This window comes from Protopterus annectens, chromosome 11.part0, assembly GCF_019279795.1.
Source record: "Protopterus annectens isolate FY-2018-M chromosome 11.part0, PAN1.0, whole genome shotgun sequence".
NCBI classification, from domain to species: Eukaryota; Metazoa; Chordata; order Ceratodontiformes; family Protopteridae; genus Protopterus; species Protopterus annectens.
The window spans coordinates 1,133,236,282-1,133,261,186 of record NC_056745.1 but is presented as its reverse complement, the minus strand read 5'-3'; positions in this window follow the sequence as shown (position 1 = coordinate 1,133,261,186).

Here is a 24,905-nt window from a genome sequence, read left to right as displayed (position 1 = left end):
GCGAACAGACAAAACAGCGAAGCAGCTGTTCAGCAAATTCTTTCCCTGGGAAAGAAGTCGCTTGGCTGCTTCGTTACTTTGCCATGTTCTGCACTATAGTGTGGTCTCAGAGATTCCCTTATCCAGTATAGCTTCTGAACGTAAATGTGCAACAATTACTGACCTTAGGTTTAGGGTGCGGGTTAAGGTAAGCACATATATGTTTTAAACTGTTTACTTTTTTTTTGTGTTAGCTGTACAGTTGAGTTAAGTGTATATGTGTTTTCAGCTGTTTACTTTTTTTTTTTGGGGGGGAGTAGAATTAGGGTTAAGGTAAATGTGTATGTGTTTGGAACTGTTTACTGTTTTTTTTTTTTTTTTTGGTTGGAACAGCGATTTCTTTCCCTAGGAAAGAAATTGATATTATTCTGAGGTGTCAACATTTTCAGCTTTTGCTGAAATAGGGTCGATTAAACATCTTTCGCTGTTTTAAGTGTTCGATGTTGTAATATAGACCCGACAGGCCAACTACTGGTTGTGTGGATCTGCACATGAGCCAGTGTCTGTCTGCCCATCAGGTGGCACTCATGCATCAGGACCCCAAGATGGACAAACTAGCATTGGTAACTCACTTTTGTCACTTAGCTGGTGTATTCATTATCTAAGTTTGCTAATTTAACTTGGGTTAATTGGAGTGCTGTCTGAGGACTATCCATTCATCTCACTGAGCTGTTACACAAATGATTCTTGTTGGGTATATTGGTACATGAGTGCCTCACACTCAGGAAGGATTTATTTATTTACTTTTTTTTTACCAGGTAGGTGGGCTAGTCTAAGGACGCTTTACAACAACAACACAGGCCAAAGACATAATCATAACCGTGAATACTGTGAAAGGTATACAGTCTTGGAAAAAAAAAACACAGTTTACAAAATTTCAATTGTTCATATTACAGAGATTACCAATTTTGAACACTACCATTTCCAGACAACAGATTACAATATTTGCAAATGTAGGATATTTTGCAGGGTTGTGTCAATGAACATAGTGTAAATGCATATTGCAAACCTAATGCTAACTGGCAGATCTGTATTAGAAAAATGTAATGGATAGGTGAGAGAGATGGTAGCAGAAATTTGTGTATATGTGGAGTAAAGGAAAGGTAAAAAGACAGAAGCATAGGGGACAAGTTGTTCTTAGAACTGGCTGTATAGGAGTTAAGGAAAGAGATAAGACATGGTTTGACTAGACAGAGGTAGTTGCCATTTAACACAGTGTGTCATGAGAGGAATGGAATGAAAAGTACAAATGTGAGAATGAGAAAAAGAGATTCAAGTGAAGTAAGAAATACTGTTGAGTTGGGAAAAAGGTTAGGTGGGAGGAAGGATAGACGTATGGCAAGACAAAAGGAATATGTACACACATACACACACGCGCGCACGCACACACAAGCGTGTGCATGCATGTGTTGTGCAGTATTTACAGTTCTAGGTGAAATTTTGCTTCCATCTGATGATTGATAACTGAATTAAGATTGTAGTGGACAATCTTTACCTTAGTACTGTTGTCATTAACCCAGGACCTCATATCTCTAGCCTCCGGAGACAAAACACCTAAGAGATACTCTTTCTTCCTTACCTGCAAGACATGAGCACACCTCTTAGTATATGCATCTGATTTACAGCCGTTGCTGCTTTCACACTTGTACTTAACACATGGATGGAATGTTTTCCTTTGCTTTGGAATAGGCATTCCAGGGAAGAGTGATTGGTTATTTGACTGGCTGACATTATTGGGGGCACTGACTGACTTATTATTAGGGGCACTGACTGACACATGATGTATTGACGTCACTGTATAATATCCACAAGCAGAATGGTGCAACAATTTAGGAAGGAGGCACTGTGAGCTCACTAAGGTGTGTCTGATGCCTCAGGGCTATTTAGAGATGTCAATCAAACAGTTTGCCTTAAGTGTCTAATGTTTACCAGAGGAACAGAACATTGCTAGGTACCCTGCAAGGGTATTAGTGGAGAAATAAATCCTTCAACAGAAGAAAGCAGCTTGGAGTAATGGCCTGTGATAAAAGGGAAGTTGCTGGCTATGCTGCAGTGAAACAGTGCATCTAAGATGGAGCAGCCCAAAGTCCAACAAGAAATAGAATATCTTTAATATCTTTAAGTAACTTAAAAATAGTTAATACAAATATCCAAGAAGGCCAAATGGAAAATGCTTTCATGCAAGTTCACATTCATAAGTATATACTAGGCTAATTACCACCAGAGACTTCATAAGTCTAACTGTGCAATCCAACCCAGTTGTATCCCTGTCTTGTCAATACAGCTTATTTATGTCACAAGCAAAATTTAAATTCTTGAATCTAGTGGTTCTGATTCTGTTAATTTTGCATATGTGCAAAAGGCCCATCAGAGCTGGATTCAGTGATGCCTGATATGCCAGGCAATCCGTGTAGGATAATGTGTTTATACCCTGTATACTCCTGGTAAGGAGCCTTTGTGGGCATTCCAACTGTTGCATATGTCTGGTAAGGTACATTTATTTATTTTATTTATTGACATTTGTTTACCAGGGAAGTCCGACTAGGTAATAAATACCCATTTTCAGTGGAGGCCTGAGTGGAAAAGCTCCAGAGAGTTAAAAATCATCAAATAAAACATTGGTATATATCTAACTAAAATGCATATATACATAAAGTTTGATGGCAGAATACATAGGCTACAATAAAGCATGAGGAGAAACCAGTGATGTAATAACAAAAAAAAACACAATTAAATATGACAGTCAATATATACAAAAGTATTAAAAGCATATTCTACTATGCTAGGAAATAATAAAAAAAAAATGGTACAAGTACCCCCTAAGAATAGGGAGAGGGCAAGTGTTGAAAGGGTATAGAGATAGATAATATCATTAAAGGTTAGTAAGAATGCAAAGTATTTCTTGATTTAGATCATACAGGAGAGGTGCATAGGCATAGCCATGAGTTAGTGAGAAATTCTTTGCGAGAAGGCTTCAATACATGGACTCTGACTGAATTTGGGATAACAGGTTTTTGTCTTGAGAGTGCAGGCGATTTGGGCTATAGTGATGAAGTACTAAGGAGACAGAAGGGCAGACAGAGAGGTTATATAGTATTCTGTGGATTAGAAGAAGTTGTGTATGGGCTAGTTGATGTGGGAGTTCTAACTAGTTGAGTATGTAATGCAGAACAATGATGAGCTCTATGTGGCAGGTTAGCTGTAAATCTAGCTGTCTTGTTATAGCATTGCTGCAGTTGTGATATAAGAGATCTGGATGTTAGTTAAAATAAGCGAACCACAGAGGAGGGCGTAAAAGATAAGAAAGCTAGTGTGATTCTACTTGAAATAATAAGGATTTTGTTTTGCTTTATATAGCAGGCCTAGCTTGTAATAAGTTTTGTACACAATTTTGTATGTGAAGATCAAATTTTAAGTTGTCATCTATGGTGACTCCAAGCGATTTGGTATGGGTTACTGCTTCCATGGCTGTATTGTTTAGAGAGGTAACGTGGAAGTTACTTTTATCGCTGGCATGGGATATTGGAAAAATAGTAGTAGCAGTTTAGTCTTTTTGGGATTATGTAAAAGTTGTTTTTGATGTGGCTAGACTTCAACTGAGTTGAAAGCATCTTGTGCCATCAATTGTAGTTGTAGTGGGCTGTCAGGTGAGCAGCTGAGAGTTGAGTCATCTGCATACCGAATAAAGGAAGCTTGCAGAGAGGAAATGAACTGGTTGTAGATGAAAATATTAAAGAGCAGTGGAGCAAGAATAGAGTGTCCTGAGGAAAACCTTTTTTAACTAGGAGAAAAGGAGAGACATGAGAGATTTGACAGACTAATATCTTTTAGCAGGGGTGGCTCATGCTATAGGACTGCAGGACTGCAGCCCCCCAGCTGTGGAAAGACAAAAAACACAATAAAAAAATAAAATTTGCAAGTCCTGGAACTCCCCACATGTGTGATTGCACTGCTTGTGAACTTCAGACTGCTTTGTCAGCAGTCCAGATAGGAGGAAAGGCCATCTCTGCCCTGCAGGCCAGAAGTCTATGCGGTGATGACCACATGCAACAGAAAACGTCCGGACTGCAACGTCTGCAGGCTGGAGCCTGTTCTCGTGGGGAAACCTTCCCCAGGAAGTTTAGTTTAGCTGCGCGGGACTGCAGATGGACTCCGTTAGTGCTGCAGATGGACACATTTAGGGAACTGAAATGAACGAAAGTTATGAACTTTAGCTAAGCAGGGCTGCATTTCAGGTAGGGAACTGATATATAATATGAAAGAAAAACAGTTAAATTAAAATGTGCATTCCTCATAAATGGCATCCGTGTATAAATGCATTTATTTTATGATGTAGACATGTATATTTTCAATATGTTCTAAGACAAATGTACAGGAAAAGTTATGGCATAATTACCCCAAAGGCATTTTGAAACCAAAATATCAGAAAGTGACATATAATTAAATTGAAATGTATGAACCTAGTAAACAGCTTCCAAGTATACATATATGAAGGTACATTTTACCAAATGTCAGTGAAATAATATTTTAAGGTACACATGCATTTTAAAATTATGGTAAAATAAAATGCCCAAGGCATTTTGACACCAAAGGTGCAGCATTTTAACATACACACACACACACACACACACACACACACACACACACACACACACACACACACACACACACACACACTTGACCTGCCACAAAACCAGATATTCATAGGAAAGAAGCATTCTCTCTAGCGACTTACATTCATGTTGATTCAAATTCTACTGTCACATTCTTAGATTGCTGATAGTTCCAGAGACCTGTTCCAAATTAATAGAGATAAATGAACACAGATGAAGTTTTTTTTTAAAAGAGACAAAAAAACCCCATGTCAATTGAAAGTTGGGGCCATTGCCATTTGCTTGCACTCATCTCAGGCACACCAAACACATGTAAGCACGGTCCCATATCTTATCTTGCACACTGTGATGTCAGTGAAAAAGTGCAGCTTGGACCCAGAAACTGCTATTTCCCCTTACTGTTGTTCCCTTTCACATGGCACAGCATTACCTTGCTGTTGTTGCCATCTTCAAACCATCAAAATGAGATGAATACTGATCTTTTATAAATTAGTGCATCTCCAGAAGAACTTTTTTATAAATGAGTGCATCTCCAGAAGAGCTAGTCAAGTGTGGACACTGACTACTGTCTGTAGGCTACATTAGCCTTTGGGCTCTCTGACTCCTTCTACAATGTTACAACTAAGCAATGATGAAGAACTGGGTGGGCTTACCGTTGCAACAGGGTGGGCTTACCATTGCATTTCATTATGCTTTAAGGTGTGTTGTGAGGTATGAAACAGTCTTCAGTGACTGCATTTCTATGCATGGATCAAATCTGACTGAGATGCAGATGCACTAACATATATCATAGGTTAAAGCTTAAGCTCTATTGGCTGTTGAGGAGCTTGATGAACTGTATCCTATGTTAGAACTTGCAGTTGCCAGTGTAGTTATCAAGTTCTTTATAGAAAGTATGGACTGATGGGTTGTTTAATTGAGAAAGGAAATGTATTACATACATGTGGGAGTCTTTGAGATGTGAAGTCGCTATGTTTCATGGTGCAGTTGGTATTTTATTGAGGTTGCTTCCTGTTGTGTTTAGGTCAATGTGTGAGGGCTCTTCTAAGCAAAGGGTTTCAAATAGACACAGGTATGCTCTAAATAAGATCATAAAAGACATAGAAAAGGGAGAAAGGTACTATTGTCTTCCACTGTAAAATAAGACGTGAATACCTTTAATTCTCTTTCTGAGGAATCTTTGATGTCCATCATACTGATCACTGCTGCAGTAGCCTTAGTTATAGGAGATGTATCTTGCCAAGGATCAGGGGTGGCTTGTGGTATAGGACTGTGTGTGTGTCATACCACAGTGGCTATATACTGGTGGCTAGAAAGAACTCAGGACACATGATGGTGGGTAGTGAGGCTTGAACCCTGTACCTTGGATGTAGGTAACAACAGCCTGAAGTCCCTACCCACCAGCATTTGTGAAAACTTTGCAGATTTTTGCCTCATATTTGTTGTGTTCTGTTCCTTATAAAATCTGTGGTTTCTGTATTTTTGTTGTCTTAAGCTTATATAGTTGATGGTGCAGTGGTAGAGTTGTTGCCTGACAGCTACAGGTTCTCTAGTTTGATTCTTGGCTGGGGTGCCTTCTGTGTGGAGTCTGCATGTTCTCCTGGTGTTTGTGTGGGTTTCCTCTAGGTGCTCTGGTGTCCTCCCATCTTACAAACACATGTGTCTGGACTGTTTCTCCCTGGGACTCTGCTGAAAATTGGCTTTTGTTGCAAGTCAGACTTTCCAGGTTAACAAATGTTAAATAAATAAAAATGAAATGGCATTTAAATTTCAGACTTCATATTCTTCAGAAAGTACATGGTAATAAAAAAAAACTTTTATTCTAATAATTTTCTAAGTTTATAAGATGGATATTTGAAATTTGTCCCTATTTTTGGGACTGTATTTCCCCATTATTGGCTTCAACCAGGTATTTTGTGCTAAGGTCGAGAGCTATGGTGAGAACTGAATACACTGAATATGTTTGGGGGCTGTATTCCCCCATTACTGGCTTTGCCCAGGCGATTTTTGCTAAGAGATTGACAGCTATGGTGAGGACTGAATTCACTAAATGGTAGCCATTTAAGTTTCAGTCTTCCTCTCTTTCACAAAACTGATTTGGCATAGTGGTACATTGCTCTGACTGTTTTGCACAGGGTCCTGGATTCAAGTTTGGCAGTGAAATGTATGGTGGTATCATCACAGCATTTTATTTTAGCAACTTTCCAACATTATACAAGCAATGTTTAAAATGTGTCCCTGGATTTTGGGCTTTTGTCCCCCCAATATATATTGGCTTTTTTCCAGATTTCTTGTGCTGCAAAGTTCAGAGATACAGCTGAGTGTCGAGTAGATTTTACAAAGAGCTGAGAGCTGCCAGGGAACAGAAGTTTAGTGCTGCTTATATGCTGAGTCTGCTTGCATTGTTAATAGCACAACCAGTAATGTACTTGCTTTTGATGCAGAAGGCTGTGGGTTCTACTCCCACAGTATGGAGATGCATTGTTGATACTGTACTGTGTTGTAAAGGGGGTGGATGCTGAAGTCCTTTTTGGCAAAGATACCTAGTAACTATGAACCTGTTATCAGTTTGCCATCCATTCCCTATTGCAGTATTACTAGTTTATCATTTTTTATAATGTAATATAGGCAATTTATTACTCAAGGGCAGCAGGCACTTTATTTGTAGATGAAACAATGAACTATAAAGTTGTTTGCTAGCAGCAACCTCTTCATTTGTTACAGATCTCTTTAATGTGGAATTATTTAGATGACTTTTACTTCTTCAGAGATTGTGCATATTTACTGATACTGGTGGGCTGTAAACGTTTGAGTAGACCTTTATGATGTAAATGGTCTGAACTGGGCAGTTTTGTCATTATTGGTGCATGCATTTTGTTTCATTGTTTACTGGGGTTATGCTACTCAACGCCAGGAGTTTAAATCTCAAAATGCACACACTTGAAGCACTCTTCAGTATGGAGAACGTCGACATCTGTGCAGTAACTGAAACCTGGTTCAAGGCTCCAGAGAGCACCCCAGCACTACCGGGCTACAACTCATACCACACGTTTCGGCCACAGAACACAGACCGAAACACAAAAGGAGGGTGTGTATCCATATTCATCAAGGATACCTACACCTCCAGGTTAGTGGTGCAGCACAATACCTCTGAGATCATCCATGTGCAACTAACATCGGGCAAATCTGCAATGCAAATTGTGGCCTGCTACAGATCACCCTCCATGACCCAGGACCACCACTTCACCTTTCTGGAGACACTGGAAAACATGAAGGTCCTACCAAACACCCTGATATTGGGCGATTACAATTACCCTACCATTCTCTGGGAAAACTACTCAAGTACAAATTCGCAGGCCCAGCGCTTCCTGAAATTCATCAACTCAAATGACCTGGATCAGCTTGTAAACTCCCCTACCAGAGGTGAAAACGTATTGGACCTGGTCATCACCAACATGGGTGACAGGTGGTCCACACTGGAAGTCAACCCATCACTGGTTAGATCAGACCATAAACTAATCACTCTGGATGTCCGTACCCCCCCCCCCACTAAGGAAACCACAGTAAAAAACTTTTCTAAAGCAAACTTCACCTTACTTAAGACAGAGGTGGTAGGTTTCACAGCCCCCATGCTAAAGGATAATGCTGCCCAAGATGCAGAAACCTTTACAAATGCACTCTATGAGCACTTACAAGGATGCATGGATCGTGCCATACCTAGCAAAACCAAGAATCACTCCTCTAAGAGAAGGAAACCAGTTTGGTGGACCCCTGCAATAAACAGACTATACAATAGAAGGAGGAAACTAGTTCAGTAAAAAAGCAAATCCTAAGAAGGAAAGACATCCATGATCAGTATCAGTAAGAAACTGAGGTCCCACGTGAAATCATCCAAGGCTAACTTCGAAAGAAAAATAGCCAAGGATTCAAAAGATAACCACAAAACCTTCTTTAGCTATGTTAAGAATCTAAGTGGCAACTTGCAGATATGCACTGAACTAGTGCAAAATAGCACAAAATATACTGAACCTACTGATATTGCCAACATCCTGGCAGATAGATTCAGTGCAAACTTCACCCCCCTCCCACCTCCAAAAGGGCCCACAACAATACCGGAAAAGTGTAGTGTCCCAAAAATCACAGACACACAGGTGAAAACAGCCCTTTCAAAAGCCAAAAACACAGCGTCAGTGGGACCAGATGGTGTCCCAGGCTACGTCTTGCACAAACTAACCCCCCACCTAAACATGTTGTTCAACCTCAGCCTCTCCACAGACTTCATGCCCATAGAATGGTGCACAGCAACGGTTATTCCTCTCCACAAATGAGGGACCACAACTGACCCTGGTAACTATCACCCCATAAGCCTGACTAGCCTTGTCTGCAAGGCTATGGAGTGCATCATCATGGAACTCATTAACAAAGACATTGAGAACCTCCAAATACTTGACCTGACCCAGTTCTGCTTTGTTAAGGGCAGATCATGCCTACTAAACCTGGTTGACTTCTTCGAGACTGTCACCAAGGCCATAGATGAGGGAAAGGTGGTTCACACAGCCTACCTTGACCTCACCAAGGCTTTCGACACCATTCCCCACTCGGGTATTACAGAAAAACTCACCAGCCTGAACATAAACCCCTATGTCATGAGATGGGTTGCCAACTGGCTTACAGACAAAACTCACATGGTAAGATTAGCGGGCTCCAGGTCCGACTCTAAACCAGTCACAATTGGTGTCCCGCAAGGCTCGCTCTTGGGATCCCAACTGTTCGGCATATACTTCTCAGAAGGACAGGCAAACACAAGAGGACTATGGCTAACCAAGTTTGCCAATGACTGCAAACTGGGAGCCATAATCAATGCTCCGGCTGGCACGGACATCCTCCAAAAGGGCCTTACTGAGATGGACACCTGGGGTCAAAGTCATTGCCTCAAGCTAAATGACAAAAAATGCATAGTCATCCCGTTTGGGAAAAACAAAACACCCACAAATTACCACATAGGTGACAGCCCCCTTAATATAGAAGAGGTAATAAGAGATCTGGGGACCCAGGTAGATAGTAATCCGTCCTTTGACAATCATATTGCCAAAGTAGTTAGGAAATCCTTCTATGTCATCCATCTAATTACTAAAGGGTTCGCATCTAGAAATAAAGAGGTTATAGTGCCCCTCTACTCATCACTCATTAGATCCATCATAGAGTACAATGCCTCATTTAGGATGTACCTCACAAGACACTTCCAACAGCTGGAAAGACCACAAAAGTACCTCACCAAGAGGATTACTGGCCTCAGACATATGTTCTATGCATCCTGACTGAAATAACTCCGGCTGTACTCAGTGGCATATCGCTTACTCAGAGGTGAGCTCTGCCTGACTTACAAAACCATGTCCAACTCAGAATTGATGGACATGCTCCAACTAAAGAAATCCAAGTCACTGTGAGCCACATGCTCTAGTAAGCTAAACCTCACTACAACAATAAATAGAACATGCTGGAGGGATAGATTCCTGTCACAGAGACTCCGCATGCTTTGGAACAAAATTCCAAATTACATCAGGCAGAGCCCCTCACTAACACTCTTCAAGAGAAACCTTGATGAGTGGATGGGTACCAGAAAATACACCCCTGGGATCACTTCATTGGCTCTGCTTGACAGAGGATCAGTTAATTAATCAATGGGGTGGTGAAAGCCGACACACTCTGGCTAGGTTTATAAATGCCCTCAGGCAGATAGCCTAGTACCTACCTATGAACATATGAACCTATGAACCTGGAAAAATGTTCAAAACAAGAAATTTAAAATGCCTTCGAACAACTATACTGTATTGTACAAGGAATATAATTAAATACAATCAGGAAGCTGCATCAAAGAGCACATGTATGTTTCATATGCAAGGGGCCTATGATTTGAAAACAGCCCAAAGTTAGTCTTTATCTGCCACTGGCAAAATGTATTTTCTTTGAATGTGGGTTGCAATGCTGTTTCAATGAATGTGAGTTTCAAGGGCAGAGAAGTTTTAATACTAAGTCTATTTCACTGTTAAACCGCATTGCTTTGTTTACCAGATGTCTATTAGTGTTTGTGCTGTAAAATGCAACATATAACTTTCAAATCAAATCCAAATCATTGCAGACATAAAGTAGTATGCACGTTACAGTGTTTATGGTAAATGGGGCAAAATAACCAAGGAGTGGGACACTGGAATGGCTGCAGGGGGGGAGGCTCCATTCGACCATGATTTTGTGAGGTGGGGGAAGGGCAGCAAATTCAAAAGACAGCCCCGGCTGAACTATACCTCTCAACTGTCCAGATTTTGCGGAATGAATGCATTTTTGCTTTTTATTTTTGGTTTGTTCCTCATACAATTTGTGGCTTTCTGACAAATCATTTAGGAATGAAGTCACTAAATAACAGACATTGAGTTTCAGACATCAGAACCTTCAGAAAAATGCATGCTAAAGCAAAGCCTGTTATTCTATCAACAGTCTAAGTTTATACAAGAGCAATTTTTTGACTGTTTGCATATTCCCCCAGTATATTTGGCCTTGTTCAGATTTCCTGCATTAAGAGGTTGAGAAGTACGTGCAAATAAATTACTTTATAGAATTTGGAATATCCAAACCTCTCAACTGTCCCCAAGTTTGGTAGAAAATGTTGCTCTCCTCCTAATAATCCCTCCACAAAATGGCAATTTTGGAAGAAAACGTGGAGAGTTTACAATTATAAAGAACTGTAATGATCAGAGTTATAGATCACTTTTATTTCAGAAATGCATGTAGATTTTCTTATTTTGTCAGCTGCTCAAGTTAACATTACTAATATTAAAAAAGTGTCCCTTCTTTGACAGGTTCCCAGCTGTATTATGTGGCAATTTTATATTTTTGCATCACATTTTTGGTCCATTTTTCATAAAATTGTGGTTTACTGGGAAATTAGTGGCAAATCATTAGTAACTGATTAGAAAATAATGACAGACATTTGAGTTTCAGATTTCATACCCTTCAGAAAATTCATGATAATGCAAGACCTACTACTATTCTATTATCTTTCTAAGTTTATAAGAGCAGTATTTACAAATTGTCCTTATTTTTGTCCTTTGTCCCACTTCTGTGTATGGCTTTGTCCAGATTTCTTGCTTTAAGGTTGAGAGATATGAGTGTCAGAACTATCACCGTCAGCCAGAGACATTTCAAATTGTGACATACTTGTTGCACCCCACTCCCCCATGTAGTGACTCTGGATGTGTCCAAGCAAGGCAAGGAACAGTTTTGCAGTGTAGGTGTGCAGAGTATTCCCCTATCCAAGGTAGACACAAGTACGACTATCACCATCAGCCAGAGACATTTCAAATTGTGACATACTTGTTGCACCCCACTCCCCCATGTAGTGACTCTGGATGTGTCCAAGCAAGGCAAGGAACAGTTTTGCAGTGTAAGTGTGCAGAGTATTCCCCTATCCAAGGTAGACACAAGTACGACAGTGGTTTTTCATCTGTCCTTGATTTTGCAGAATGTTCTGGTTTTCTTTCATATTTTTATACTGCTGATTTATGCTTCTTATTATTCAGAAAATGCATGCTGTCGCAGTGCCCTGTTGCTCTGTGTTTAAGTAGCAATGCTTTAATGATCATCAGGTAAGCTTGTTTGAGATTGTAAGATGCAAGTAACCTTTAATAAGCATACTGTTAAATAGTCAGATGAGTCTGATGAAGTCTTACATGTTTGTGGAGATGAAAACGCACTGGTGTACTTTAATAGCGTTTACGTTTGCTGTGATTTGTTTCTTGTACCTGTAATAAAGTGAGTTGGTCATCGCTGGTGGACTGCTTCCGTGATTTTGGATATACTGTTAAATAATTCCCAACACTGAAGGCTTTTTTGTTGTTGCCATGCAGAGAATATTTACATAACTCGATAATGTACAAGCCTTAGGTATTGAAATGCATATGACAGTATTTGTAATAATGGACAGGATTACAGTATTTTCAGAAGCTCACTACATTTGTTGGAGATTTGCAGTCATTTTTGCAGGCTTTACCTGTAAACTAAACAGAATGTCAATCTATCATGTGTAATCCTTTAATCAATTTATCTTGAGCTGGTTTCTTGTTTGGTGTTCATTTTTTACTATGATCATGTTTTCCCCATGAAACAAGTAGATAGTTGTTGTCAGGCAGCAGGTCTTTTTCGGATAAGAAACAGTTTTACAAGTGGGGGTATCACAGAGATTGCTACTTTCAACATGTTACTTGGTACTTTTATAAAGCTAAATATAAATTATAATTAGAACTGCAGTGCAAGGAGAAGCTTATTTTTTATACTTGATTTTGACTGGTATTCCAGCAATGTATTTAAAAAGTAATTTATTTTTTCATGCCTCACAACTTTTTTGTTTCCCTCTAGATATTACGTAAGCTATCATATAGCTAATTTATTTATTTATTTATTTGCAGTTTATTTACCAGGATAGTCCATTGGGTCAAGATGAACCTATTTTCAATGGAGTCCTGGGGAGAAAAACTCCAAAAACAAGTAAGGTTACAGTAAGGTTTTAGGTTACAATAATTACAAATACTACAGACTAGTGAAAAACATTACAAATAGTACAGACTAGTAAAAAACATTACAGATGCTACAGACTAGTGAAAAAAACATTACAATATAAATACTGAGAAGCCATTACATCTTAAGGAAGCTTGCACTTAAGAGGTGCATTCTAATACAGTCTTAGTAAATAGCTTAGACATGCAAGATGCAAGAGCAGGATGTATGAGTTAGGAGAGTAAGTAAAATGGAAATTGCCAGTGTAAAGATGGGAGGAGATTATGTGGGGTGGGAGCAGGAGCATTCCCACTGGGATATTAGATGTGAGTGAAGAGATTTTTTGAATGAAAATCGGTTTGAGGCGGTACGAATGGATGGTGGTAGGGAGTTCCAGAGATGTGCTAGATCATAGGATAGGAGATTTTTACCTGGGGGACGAGTTAGTTTATACAATTCTGTTAGGTTTTGGTTGTTAGATCTTAGTAGTCTATACGGGAGGTGCATTTTAAAGGCAGAGGAAAGGGAGGGACAGAGGGAGGGGTTGAAAATGAGCTTATGTGCAAGAGTAAGTTGAGTGTAGGTGAGGTGATTGGGTAGTTCTAGCCAATTTAGTTTGTGGAGAGATGTACAGTGGTGGGTGGAGGACTTATGGCTGGTAGCTAACAATTTTGTTATAGCAAGAGGAAAGTTGTGTTTTAAGGGAAGATTGTAGGTTAGTTAGGAGTGGGGCTCCATAGAGGAGGGAGGGGATAAGAAATGTGGTAGAGAGAGTGAATTTAGTGGAGGGCGTGAGATAACGATTTTGTCAGTAGAGCATGCCAAGTTTCTGTTTTGTTTTATATTTAGTTGAAGGTAGGAGTTGAATTTAAGCTGATTGTCAATTTGGACCCCTAGTAATTTGGCCTCTGATACCAATTCAAGAGACGTGTTGTTATGGCTAGTGATAGAGAATGTGCTTATATTGAAAGAGGTGAGTTTAGAGGGAGTAAATACCCTTAATTTGGTTTTAGAGGCATTGAGTGCTAGGTGATTTTTTTTCATCCATTGTTCGGTGGTTGAGAACACATCTTATGTAAGCTTTAGGAGTGTAGGGATGGAGGTGGCAGAACAGATAATAGTTGAATCATCTGCATATTGGATAATATTTGTGAAAGGGATGGAGTCGCGGAAATTGTTTATAAATATATTGAACAGGAGGGGACCCAGTATGGATCCCTGGGGAACTCCAGTTGGGGTATTAAGGAATGAGGAGGTGGCTTTTTTCCATTTTACTGCTTGATATCTATTGGATAAGTAGCTGGTGAACCAGTTCAGAGAGGAAGGTGATAGGTTAAGCTTAGAGAGTTTAATGAGAAGTAGATTGTGAGAGATAGTGTCAAAGGCCTTAGAGAGGTCAAGTAGGAGGGTAGAAACAATGTGGCCGGAGTCCCGGGCTTTATTCACAGTTTCTAGGAAGGAAAGAAGGGCTGTCATAGTGCTGCGACCGGGTCTAAAACCATGTTGTGTGGGAGTTAGTAGGTGATTGTCTAAGAGGGGTTCAGGCGCCTAAGCAGCGAGACATTTCCCTATGGTACATTTGACTGAGGACACATGGCTGAAGTGACATTCAGCTGCAGAGAAATATGGCTGTTTGCAAATTCCCTGTGGGCAAAGAGAAGCACACCCTGCCATGCTTACAGCTTTAATAACCAAATGAATGGTGGCAGAAGAAGTGATGAGTGTTGTGCTCAGTGTACAGTACATACTTATGTAACTACAACATGTAGAAGTGTGCTACAGCATGGAGGAAATCATGCAGGATACTGTAGTCACATTTATGCTCCAGTATGTGTTTTAGATAATGTTCCCTAGACACTGTGAAGGGGGTAGTGATCCACACACTCCAGTTATAAAGGCACTGCCCATTGTGCACTGCATTTGTACTGCCAGTGACATGCCCTCTGGCCAGCCTGCTGTTGATGCCTGCCATATTGCTTGCTGTTTCATGTTCCGTTGGGGACCATGGACATTGTTTTCCCCCTGTGCATTTGGTTACTGAAGTTGTGGGCATGCCAGCATATGCCTGTCTTTGCCCACAGGGAATTTGCAAACAGACATATTTCTCTGCAGCTGAATGTCACTTCAGGCATGTGTCCCCAGTCAAATGTTCCACAGGGAAATGTCTCACTGCCTAGGCGCCTGAACCTGTCTAAGAGATGTGGTAGGAGTTGTAGATGGATACACTTTTCTAGGAGTTTAGAGATGGGAGATAGAATAGCAATGGGATGGATATTAGTGATATTGTTATTGTTGCCACCTTTATGTAAAGGTATGATAAAAGCCTTTTTCCAAATTTGGGATACTAAACATTCTTGGATAGTGTGGCTGATTAGAATGCCGATGGGGTAGACAATGGCTTCAGCAGCTATGCTAAGAAAGTATGAAGGAATGTTATCGGAGGCATTAGAGCATGGCTTCAGTTTCTGAAGGAGTTGTTTGTGGTAGATGTGGGTATAGGTTTTAATGAGAAAGGTGGAGAGTAGGAAGAGGGAGTATTTGAGGGTGGTGGTGATGGAGAAGAAATGAAAGGAGAAGCAGAAGTGGAGGGTGTAATGTTGGTAGAGGAGGATGGAGGTGAAGTGGAGGGTGTTGTGATGTCAGAGAATGATGAGGTTAGTTTGGAAATAGAATCAATAAAAAAAGAGTTAAATTGTGTAGCCAAATCTATGTCTGGAGCATTAGGGTCTGGGCTGGGGTTATCTGTTTTGCTGGGAATAAGGAGGGTGACGATTCCTTTCCAGAATTTTTGAGGGTTTGTTTTATTGTTGCTTTGGAGTATGGAGAAGTAATTCTGTTGATCAGTGATCATGAGCTGTTTTTACTTTGTTTCTAAGTGTTTTGTATTCATTATGGGTGGGGGGAGTCCTATTTCTCTGGTAATGTGTCCAGGCTTTACCTCTGAGGTGCATGGTTGCTAGTGTGTTTTTGGTTAGCCAAGGGGCAGTTTTGATTTTTGTTCTTTTTGTCCTTATGGGAGCATGGTGGTCTAAGAGGTTTAAGAAAGTTGCATTGAAATGGGCAACTGCAATTTCCAGGGGTAGAGTTTTTAGAGTGTTCCAGTTTATTGCTTTTAGAGAGTTAGAAAAGGTAATGGGGTTGAAGTTTTTTTGGTAGCAAGTAGTAATGTAATTATGAGTAAGATGTAAGGGTGAAGGAAGTCGATGTGTGAATGTGGGTAAGTGGTCACTAAGGGAATCGGGAAGGGTGCCACTGTCAGAGAAATAATGGGGGTGAGAGACTAAAATCCAGTCTAGGGTACTACCAGTGGAGAGGCATTTTGAGGGCTGGGTTATGGAGTTGATTAGCTGTGAGAAATTATAGAGGTTGATGTTAAGTGGGTTTGTGGGAGACTGAATGGAGGACCAATTGATATTCATGTCTTCCAAAATTATTGTTTCATTGCTAATGTTGGTAGAAAGCCTGGAGAGGATGTCCTCGAGTGTAGAAATATTGTCACCAGGGGGTATGTAAAGGGAGGCTATACATATGTGTTTGTGTTTATTAACTTGAAGTAGTGCTAGGAGTAATTTGGCATTATTGAAGTGGGGAGTAGGTCTGGTATAAGGAGTAACTGATAAGGAGGATAAGTATAGGAGAGCAACTCCTCCCCCCTTTTATGTGGGTTCTATCTTTTCTAATGATAGAATAGTTGGGTGGTATTATTTCAGAATCTTTTTTATGGGGTTTTAACCAAGTTTCAGAGATGAACAGGATGTTAGGTTTATTATGTGTAAGCCAGGCATGGAGGGTAGGGATTTTGTTAGCTATACTTCGGGAGTTTAAAGAGGTAAGTAGTATGGATTTGTCTGTAGAAGGGAAGGTGGGAGGCCCTGGGTTAGGGTGAATATCTCCAGATAGTAGAATGATAGTTAGATGTAGGATTAGGTTGGAGAGGTACTTGGACTGCTTAGAATCTAGGTTTGAGCTTTATTAGAATTGTGAGGGTTTTGTTAGATACTGAGGGGGTAGAATATTTATGAGGCGTAATAAGTTTATAGGGAAAGAGTAGATTTTTTTTATAGGATATAGGCAGGGAGATATTGGGATATATGGGTATAAGAGTGGTGAGGTAAAATGGTTGGTTATATGGAAGGATGTTGAGTGGTTAGTGTTAATGGGCTGGGTGAGGTAGTAGATATAGGATATGTTGAGAAGAAGTAGTAGCTGAATAGAAAAGGATGAGGGTTTTGAAAACATGGTGAGATAAGGCTGTTAAGAGTAGGTATGTAGTGGCTGAGTAATTTACAGGGGCAGGAGAGTTGTATGTTTAGAGAGGAGCAGGTAAGACTCTAATATATGGGAGGGAAGGGAGAGTTGAGTGATGGTTGATATGGGTGGGATTAGGAAGTGAAGTTGACAGAGCAATTGAGACTTACTGGTCAGGCAGGGTAGTGGGTCTGGCTATGAAGGAATAAATGTAGAGGTGCTGGAGGTGGGTGGGATATGGGAGCAGGGTAGGGGAGCAGAGTGAGCCTGCAGGGCAAATGGAGTGGGTAGAGCCAAGGAAAGGCAGGAGAAGAATGAGAACCAATCAGTGGATTGTTGATTGCTGAAGGTAAGTACAGGGGACAGGGATTTGGTAGGATAGAGTAGGCCTAAAGTTTAAGAAAAAGAGAGAGAGAGAAAATTGACTTAATACTATACAGAAGACAAGAAAGTAAAGTGAAGATATAATAAGTCAAGAATAGTGAGGAGAGGGTGCCATCTAGTGGACAAATGCTAAAGTACACCTGTGGCTCCACAAGGGCAGATCCCTGGACTGGGAGGAGAGGTGAGAGGCTAGTGTAAATCGGGGAGATAGAAGAGGGGCAAGTATGGCGGATACAGAGTTAAGAAGGGTTTGGCTGCTGGCTGTCCTGGCAAGGGAGCATGCTGAAACACTTAGCAGGACTTTAGGCAAATAAAATCTAATACAGAGGGTTAGCAACAGTTGCACATACGTTCTTGGTTCCTTCAGTGGTTATACTTCTGGGAGAAGCTTGGCTCTATTCCTGTAATGGGGATGAGGCAGCAGTGATTGTTTTAATTTATTTTAGGTGTAGACGTCCAACAAGGTGTAGTCACAAAGGGTAATGCATGGCAAGCAAGCTGGAGAACTGGAGAGATATGTTGAGAGAGAGAAATTGTATTATAGTAAGCAATACAGAAATATATTGGCTCCCAACAACAGTAACAAACAGGTATCAGACATGTGATTAAAAATCAACAAATATTCAAAGCAACAATATGATTGAGATTTAAAACCCTTTAGCTAAGGTATTTTGTTACATTTAGATTGTCTTTTGTTACATTTAGAATGCATTGAAATATTTTTTTTTCTGTACTTCATTTTGTCTTGATTGGACACTCGTAATGACGGTTTGGCACCCAGGACAGTGTATTTAATTAATGTTTCAGTTGTTGTGGTTTTAAACATAGCCCCACCCCTTTCTAGTTGGCCACACCCCTTTCCATTGGCCCCACCCATTCAGCTGTCGCATGCAGCCCCTCTTTAATTTGAAGTCAACAGCCGCCACTGTCTTTTAGACAGGTAGTTAGAGAACCATAAAAAAAGTTGGTTTGGAAAGAACATTGAGTCAGAAGGTTCTCATGTAACATGGTGTCAAAGGCTTTTAAGAGCTGTAGAAAATCAGAAGAGATAAACTTTACTTGGTCTCTACCCTTATTATTGCTGTCAGAAAAGTTTATGAGAGCTTGCTATGGCCTGGTCAGAAACCATGTTGTGTTGGGGTTAGAAGATAATTTTATAAGATGCACTGAAGGAGTTGCTCGTAAATACTCTTTTCCAGGATCTTAGAAAGGGACGACAAAATGATAATTGGCTTAAAGTTAGAGATTTCAGAAGAGTTAACTCCTTTATGGAAAGGGATAATAAAGAATTGTTTCCACAGGGCATGGACATGGGAGTCTTGAGTAGATCTGTTGATGAGAATTGAGACTAGGTATGCAATAGAGTCTGTAGGAAGCTCAAGGTACTCAGTAGGGAGACAGTTAGCAGAAGCAAAACAGGGTTTCATTTTCTTTAGTGGCTGTGTAACATATGATGAGAAAGGTTGGAGATTAAAGGCAGGAATTTCAGGGGTAGAGTTTTGAGGTTGATTAAGGGGTTGGGGAGAGCTGGAGGTAAGAAAGGCTATGAAATCGATGAAGAAAATGTTAAATTTGGTAACCATATATTTGGGAATAAGTCTAGATAGGAGTTTGGTGAGGAAGGGCAGCCAGGTTGAAGAATTTTCTTAATTGAGATCCAGACTTTTTTGGAATTTTTTTGATTATTTTGCGGATTTGTATAATATTTTTTTGTCTAGGTGAGATTATGCAACTCTTTGCACACCTTTTTGATGGATTTGATCTTGCTGCCATTGTTTCCTTGCTTTGTCATGTTTTTATATGAGAATTTTAGTTGAAAGAGTTAGCCATGGGGTTTACTACTTATTACTGTTTTATGTCTGGGAGGGGCAAGGACATTTAAAGTATTCATGAATATATTGTTGAATTTGTTGACAGCCTCATCTAGGGGTAGGGTTTAGACCACTTAAAGGGTTTTAGTAAATTATTGAGTGTGTCAGGATGAAAGATTTTGGGTTATTCTGTTTTTATGTTTTTTTAGCTGGTGGGTTATTTCTCTATTAGTGAATATATGGTGATGGTCACTAAGGGAATCAGGTACTATCCCAGAGTTAGTATACTTTCTGGGGTATCAAGCTGAGAACAACATTTTTATGATTTGATATATTGAGTCAAGTAGGAGAAGAGTTTAGCAATTTAAACCCATACAAGTTAAGATTAGTGGTTGGAGTGTTAGATGGCAGAGCTAACCAGTCAATGTTAATGTCTCCTGAGATAATGGTTTCAATAGTAATATTTGTGATTAGTCAGCAAAGAATTTCTTCTAATAAGCAAATATTATTTCCTGGTGGTATATATAGGGCAACTATACATAGCTTCTTATATATAGTTACATGCTAAAGGGGGCATTGTACAAATTGATGGATCTGATAAGAGCTGAATAAAGTGGTACTCTTACTTTGACTTTCTTGGACCTGGATGTCATGCCCTTACTTATAATTTGGGTGACACAGAATGATTTTCTTACTACCTTATAACATGTTGGCCAAAGGCCAGATTACTGTTGCCATATTTTCCCAGATCCCTGACAATCAGGTCAGCTGTTAGGGGTGTCATATCAGTGTGGTAATTAGCTTAGGTGCAGTTTTCCCAAAAGACACTGTAATGCATTTCTTGGCACTGAGTGTTAGTCTGTCACTTCGGCACCAGTCATTTGTGTGTGACAAACCCTCTTGTAAGATGTTTGTGTCATAGGGGGGAGTCTGTGATAGCTCCCAATTTGCAGTCATCTGTGAAGTGGGTCAGCCAAAGGCCTTTGACATTAACCTTTACCTCTGAGAAGTAGATGCCATATAGGAGTGGTCCCAGTGTGGAGCCTTGAGGTATGGTGCTGGTGACTGGTCTCTTAGTGGAACTGGTATCACCAATGTTTACTTCCTGGGTCCTTAGAGATCTTGACACACTAACAGTTTACTACAGACTGCCAGTATTGGCAGTGTGTCACATGACACACAGCCCTCACTATGCTAAGTTCCCTTAAGGCGGTAGGTATATACTGGAGTTGCTATAACAACATATGGCTGTATGTGACAGTGCATACTATAAACCAAATTGGTCAATGTGTATGGTAAAAGAGACTAACAAACTGTAAAAAGGCATGCCTGAGGTTTAGCTATATACCATAGCAGTCAAATGAAAATAAAGGAGGAAAACAAGTTGGTAAGTAAATAAAATACAGCATTAATAATTAACGAAATTAATGTATAGGAAACAATATATTTAAAAGGAACATTGTTCATAACTGTTTGCACTCTTTATTAAAATAATCATTAAAAAAAGGGTTAAGACTAGGTTAAACTTGGAAGAAAGGCTGACAAAGAAAACATGGGTGTAAAAGGGGTTTTCTTTAAATACATTGAAAGAATAAGAAAACAAGACGTAGAAAGTACATCAAAATGCATTAAATGAATAGTGTGTAGAAAATGTGGAAAAGGCAGATACTTTCACAATAATAATAAGTCCCCCCCCCAAAGAGAAGCTCCCAACAGATGGCCGTGTAATGCCTGACATTTCCAAAGTGTCTGGTGAAAAAAGCAGGAAGATCAAATTATGCTGCAGTTCCTGGAAACATCTGGCATCGAATGATGAAACAAGAATAGTAAGTGCAGAATTTGAGGATATCATAATTACTGTATTTACCAGAAATTTGGAAACAAAAGACATGCCGCAATAAAGAAATGATGTGACAACTTTGTCAGTATATTAAGTGAAAAGTTAGAGCTGATGCTGAAAAGGTACATGCCCATAACCCCATCAGTAGTGTCTGAAGCTGATGGAAAGATCTGTATTACTGGAAGGAAAGGAAAGATGTGGTGCCAATGTGCAAATGTACTGCATGTGTATAAAGGAGGGAGGGGGTTATGCAGGTAAACAATGTTTTGCTTCTTATATGCCATCATGCACTTAGTGCGTAACAGAGCCCAGGTGGCCTGGACTTTAGCAAAGCTTGGGACAAGGTGGATGTAAACTCAACAAGTAAGTTTAAATAGGTTTGGTGTGAATCTCATGTAAAAAAATTAGATAGGTAAATGAGTAGCAAATAGAACATGGAGAAAGAAAATAGGTTATAGGCACCTCATGGAGTCTGACTAGAGGAATTCCAAGTTTGAACTGATACCTATTCAGTAATGTACAGTAACTATACATACGTGGGGGGTGTATGACAAAATACAGACACTGTAAAATTACTTTGGACAAAACCATGAGTAGCTCAGCTGTTTTGCAATGGACCAATAAAAAGATAAATACATTAGTTGAAGAAAACAAAATTCCACTGGGCAGAGAGAGCTTCTGGCATTATATGTGTACCATTCAAGTTTCACATAAAATACAGTATGGCTGGAGTGGTAATAGAAAAAAAACAAGGGACTGCAGCAACTTAGGAATTAGTATTGAAGAAATGCCAAGTACAGACTTGTATGCACTGAATGGCTGCATTGAATCTGAATTATATAAAGTAGATTTGTCGCACCACATAGCTATGCTGAAAATATATTGGACAAAAAGCTTCTCTCTCATATCTCCACTAACCCCAAACAACCTCCTCCATTCCAAACTTAAAAGGCATAAAGTTATCTCATGTAATTTCCTTGCCTTATCTGGAGACATTCATCCTAACCCTGGCCCCTGCCTCTGGACAAACAACTCCTTCCCTCCATCCCCTACCTACCTTACCTCACCTAAGCCTCTCCCCCCTTCTCCTTCTTCTCCTACTTCCTCTCTTAGCACCCTCAAGGTCTTCACTATCAATGCCCAGAGCCTTAACAACAAAATTCACCATGTTCATGCTTGGATCAATCACAACCAACCTGACCTCTTAGCCATCTCCGAAACCTGGCTAAAACCTCATATCTCTGATTCTGAAATCCTACCTCCAGGCTTCAACATCCTCAGGAGTGACCGATTAAACAAAAAAGGTGGAGGATCTGCCCTAATCTACTCTAACCTTCTCTCCATAATCCCCCTTTATGTCGCAACCCCTCAATTCAAAAATACTGAAATAACTACAAGTCTCCTCCAACTCAATAAACACAAAAATATCTGCTTCATTTCCTTATACATCTCCCCAGGTGATAATATCTCCACTCTTGAGAATATTCTCCACTGGGCCTCATCTGAAATAAAATATGAAACCTTTATTCTAGGTGACGTCAACATTGACTGAAACAAAATCAACACTCCTTCCCTCTCCCTAGCCATCAATCTTTTCAACTTCTCCCAAGTAATCCACTCTACAACCCAACCTAACAAAATCCACCCCTCAGGATCCATCATAGATTGGATTTTAGTCTCCCATCCAAACAAAATCTCTCTCTCTCTGGCACTATCCCTGACTCCTTTAGTGACCATCTCCCTGCCTTCATTCATCGCTCTGCTAACCCCTCACAATTCAAACATAATTACATCCAAACTCGTAACCTTAGCAACTTCAACCCCACATACTTCTCTAACATTTTCAAACAAATTAACTGGCAATTCCTTAACACTCTCTCCCTTGACAATGCTGTTGAGCATTTTAACTCTTTCTTCCTAAATACTCTTAACTCCCTAGCCCCCTAAGAAACAAACGAATCAAAGCCAATTCTGCTCCTTGGCTCACCAGAGACTAAACATACCATGCATCTCAGAGACAAATCCTGGAAGCTTTTTCAGAAAAGTAAACTGCCTTCTGCTATGCTCCAATATACCCAACTCTGCAACCAAGTAAAAAAATTAATCTCCTTGGACAAAAAAAACTACTACAATAAACTTCAGTCCAATAATAATAACAACCCAAAACAATTCTGGAAATCTGTTAACTCCCTTCTCCATCCTGGGTCAAGAAGTAACCCCTGCCCTGACCCTAGTTTAACTGACAAAGAACTGAGCTCTCACTTCAACACTTTCTTTACAGATTCTATAACTAAGCTAACCAAAACATTTCCGGACAATAATCCATCCAACTTCCTAAACTCTCCTAATAACAGTCCCTCTATGTTCCAGCTCAAACCAGTTTCCACAATGTTTATAAAAAAGCTGTTATCCAAACTAAAGCCATGCTCTAATGCCCCTGACAACATTCCCCCCTCCTTCCTCAAATGTGCAGCTGAAGGCATTGCTCTCCCAATTAGCATCCTGATCAACTGATCCTTAAAAGAGTCATACGTACCCAAACTTTGGCATTCTGCCTACATTCTACCACTTCACAAAGGAGGTAAAAACACCTCCATTTATAACTTCCGCCCCATAGCCCTACTCTCTCCAATATCTAAAATTCTAGAAAAATGTGTCCACCACCAACTTTTACCCTATTTAACTCAGAATCAGCTACTTACTCGCACCCAACACGGTTTCCGCCCTGGCCACAGCACCATAACTGCCCTACTCTCCTTCTTAGAAACTGTTAATCAAGCCTGAGATTCTGGTCTGCTTGTATCCACTGTTCTGTTAGATCTTTCTAAAGCCTTTGACACCATATCCCATACACACCTTCTGTCTCATCTCTCCAACCTTAATCTCTCCCCTAATACTCTTTCCTGGTTCTCCAGTTACCTTTCTGATAGATCTCAAGCTGTTAGATGGAAGGACTCTACCTCTTCCTTCTTACCTACTCCTACCGGAGTTCATCAGGGATCCATCCTCGGTTCCATACTTTTCAACATCTTCATAAATAACCTTCACACTGCTCTCCCTGACACTACAGTCATCCAATATGCTTATGACTCTACCTTAGTTTGTGCCGCCCCCAACTTTTCTGAACTTCTGTCCAAAACACAAATAACTTTTACCACTACAGAAAACTGGATGCACAAAAAACATCTCTCCTTCAACTCCAATAAATCTAAAATAATAATTTTCCACCCTACCAAGGCTTCTTCCTTTGACAAAAACACTTTCAACATCCTAAGCCAAACCAACACTCCTATAGAAGTGGTCCCTTCCGCTAAACTCCTTGGCATTACCATTGATGAACACCTCAAATTCGATCTCCACATACAACAAAACATTAAAAAAAAAACACCAAAAGTTAGGCATGCTCTACAGGAATAATCTATT